This window comes from Monodelphis domestica, chromosome 3, assembly GCF_027887165.1.
Source record: "Monodelphis domestica isolate mMonDom1 chromosome 3, mMonDom1.pri, whole genome shotgun sequence".
NCBI classification, from domain to species: Eukaryota; Metazoa; Chordata; class Mammalia; order Didelphimorphia; family Didelphidae; genus Monodelphis; species Monodelphis domestica.
This window is the reverse complement of record NC_077229.1, coordinates 344,400,174-344,404,230: the sequence shown is the minus strand read 5'-3', so window position 1 is coordinate 344,404,230 and position 4,057 is coordinate 344,400,174.

Genomic DNA, 4,057 nt, shown 5'->3' with positions numbered 1-4,057 from the left:
TGTGTACTATAATATGCCATTGGCCTAAAATTGGTCCTAAAGTTTGGACTAACACTCTAGAACCTACGCCTCTTGCTTCATGTACAAAGAGATGGAATTCTTTGTTCTAGTCTGGAATACATAAGACTGGAGCTGTTATGATTACTTCTTTGAGCTGTGCCAAGGCTTGGAGATGCTCTTTTGTTAGTTTCAAAGGTTCTATGACTGTGTTTTTGGTTAAGTTCATAAGGCATTTCATTATGTGGCTGATGTAGAGTAAGAATCCTTGAGTTCCAATCCTGCCTTAACTCTTTACTATCTATCTGACCTTATGCAAGCTATTTATCATACCTGGGTCTCATCTATAAAAATATGAGGTTAGATGTTATGACCTCTGAGGTTTCTGCCAGTCCTAAATCTATAATCCTTTCTGAACTCTTTAGAATTGACTAAATGCCAAGATCCACCAAACACAGAGAAAGAGACACTTCAAATCAATTTCAGATCTTGTCTTCAGCTTTGGTGCTCAGGGAATTTGATTCTGCTACACCCCAGAGGATAATTCACACTAGGGCAAATACATTGTTATTAGTGTATTCAGGATGGAGCCTTTTTTCTTGTTTTGAATGGATTTGTATCTGTACAACCAGATAATGCCAGATAAATTCATTTGATCTAAAACCTAACAAGAGCACAATGGGGATCTCGTATTTAAATCTGTCTATAACTTCTAATGACAGGAATCTAAAGGGGCACTGAGGCAATCTCTCCTTATTAGAATGTGAACACTGTTTCCTTGCATAATCCTTCCTGATTGACTGATCATATTTATCTTTTTAAGTTTCTCTTTACTCCTGGGTTTGTATTTCAAAGCTATTGTCTAGTTCTGTTCCTTTGATCAGTAATGGTTTCCTAAAGTGGTCTCATAAAGATGGTCTCAAAAATCTTTATGATTACACTCAGTTTTACTCTATAAATTATTCATGGTGTCTGGTCTTTTGGAGGATTGTGTTTCAAACTCTGGTTGATTACATGTTAACTACTAAATCTTGTATGATACTGACTGTGACTCTTCATTATCTGAATTATTTCTTTCTAGTTGCTTATAGTTTGTTTTTCTTTGACTTAGAAGCTCTGGATTTTGTCCATGATGCACCTAGGAGTTTTAATTTGAGGATTTCTTCCAGGAAGTTATTAGTGGATTCTTTCTGTTTTTCATTTTGCCCTCTGGTTCTAATAGATATGAACTGTTTTAATTCATGATTTCTTGAAATACATTTATTAAAACATTTAATGTCTGTTTTATGTGAAAATTAAATGCAAAACTTTTCAAGGTTCTCAGGCATGGTCTAGGCTGGGAACTTGCAATATTTATTATTTTTTTTCTGCAATCCTTCAATGAACCTAAAATGGTCTGATAACAAAACAAAATCTGCTATACTTGTCTAAACTTTGCAAGGACCTGAACTCATTTAAAGTATGGAAATACAATTGTAGGCTTGCTCCTGGAGGTCCAGTAGACTGCAATTTCCTTTTGCCCTATAACACCTAACTGAAAGTCTTCTCAGATTTCATGCACTAAAACTGCAAGCTCTGCCTTGGTTTGTACTCTTTTCTGTGATTACTCAGTTATAGGCCTCCAATCAGGCTGAAAGGTAAATTTGTGGTTCTTCCCTAGAACTGGAGGAAACAGCTATTACTTTCTTCATATTCCTTGCCCATTATATGACATTAGGTCATGATTGCTCCTTTCTCAGTCCACCAAACCTATGTGTAGATCCCCTCCTCAGCCTCCACTGGATTTGCTCTGGGATGTTACTGACAGTTGCCAAATGAATCCTCTTCTCCTTGTCAGACCAGTTCCTACTGGTATTTATGCTTTGATAGGATCTAAGATCACTACCTCTTGCCACAGCCATAGGCTCTTAGTTTAGTCTATGCACTAGAAAGCTCTGTGTGGTACCCTCTTGGCCAGACTAGAATCTATCTCCCTATGCTGACCTAGGCTGGAAAATGACTCACTGTGATTTTTCCTGGGACGTTGCTAGTATGTATCAGAGGCTACATTTGAACCCAAGTCTCTGATTCCATTTCATTATGACTGTATCTCTTCCTTAGTAGGTTAAATAAGAGAAAAGTAAGGAGATAGAAATATAGAGGGGCTGCCCAGGAAATAAAAATATGGAGAAACTGAAGAAACAAAGACTTAGAAATTCAGATGTTCAATATATTAAGGAATCAATTTTAGTTGGAAAACATACCCTGAAATAGTTTTGTATTGTTATGGTCATTTAGTTTAGTTTTATTTTTGTTTCCTGTTCTTAAAAAAAAAGCTAGAGAAATTTTTTATAATTATTTTTCAAAGAAAAATAAACCATTGTCTAAATTAAATTTTATTATAGCCCTCTTGTTTTTTCTTCTGGAATATAAAAAATAAGTAACCCACCTGTGACCCCTTCTACTTGGATTTCAACAGGCTGGATACAGAACATTGTTTCCAAATCAGCAGAGGAAGGAGAGTGGGGAAGTTTTTTCCAAGTTTCCTCATTAGCAAATTGAAGATAATAACATTTTGCACACCTACTCTCCCTGGGATGTTTGGAGAAAACCACTCTGCAAACCACAAGATGCTTTAGAAATGAGAATGGTTTTGCAGGCAGGTTCCTTATTAATTCCATCATTCTGTTGGGGAAACCTCTCAAGGCAAAACTACTGGGTGGCCATTACTTCCTTCTTTCAGCACTACTTAGAAAAAATAGCAGTTTGACAAGTTAAACCAATCAAACTATTTCCCTCCATCCCCTACCAAAACAAACAAATAAACGACAACAACAAAAAAAACAAAACCCACCACCAGGACACACCCACCCAGAGCAATCTTTGGTTACAAGACTGAATATTCAGGCAGGTAAATCCTTTTGAAAAGCTGAAGGTTTTCCACCCCTCCCAATAAAGCAAATACTGAGAAACAGAATAAGTGGTATGATTTCACACAGGTAGGTGTGGGAAGAGTGAAAAGCAGGGTTTCTGATCCTCCTTTGTGGAGGTGAAGATGGGAGTGGGGAATGTGGAGAGCATAAGAAATTCAGGATTCAGAAAGAGCCATACAGGTCAAGGGTCATTCTATGGGGTAGCAGACTGGTAAAAGATGCAGCTTTCTTTGAGAAGCTGATTATTCAGCTGAAAAAGTCTTTTATTTTTGGAATGTCTGAAAACTATAGGAGCCTTCTGCACTCATGTTTTTCTTTAGATAATTAATTTTTAAACATTCTTTTATTTTCAGTTCCAAATTCTTTCCCTCCCTCCAGCCCAATCCCCACCCATTGAGAAAGCAAGCAATATGATACCCATTATGTGTGTGAAGTCATGCCATATAGATTTCCATTTTAACCATGCTGGGGGAAAAAAAAAAAACCTCCACCAACAACAACCAAGAAAAAATAAAGGAAAAAATGTTTTAATCAGCACTGAAGTTGCATTGCATCTGAGTTTATTAGTTCTTCTCTTTGGAGGTAGATAGAATTTTTCATCATGAATTATTTGGAATTGCCATGGATCATTGTGTTGATGAGTATAGCCAAGTCTTTCACAGTTGATCATCATTTCAAAATTGCTATTATTGTGTACATTGTTCTTCTGACTTCATTTTTTATCACATCATAGAAGTTTTCCAAGTTTTCTTAAAACTTCCCCTTTCATTTCTTATAACACAATAGTATTCCATCACACTCATATGCCACGGTTTGTTTAGTCATTCTCCAATTGATGGGTATCCCCTCAATTTCCAATTTTTTGCCACCAAAAACAAGAGGTGCTATAAATATTTTTGTACACATAAGTTCTTTCCCCTTTTCCTTGGGAAATAGATTTAATAGTGGTATGGCTTGCTCAAAAGACTTTATAGAACTTTGGGCATAGTTCTAAATTATACTCCAAAATGGAATACAATTACAAATTACAACTCTACCAATAGCACATTAATATCCCTATTTTTCCATATTTCCTCTAGCATTCGTCACTTCCTTTTATTTCATGTTAGTCAATCTGTTAGGTGTGAGTTGTTACCTGAGTTATTTTA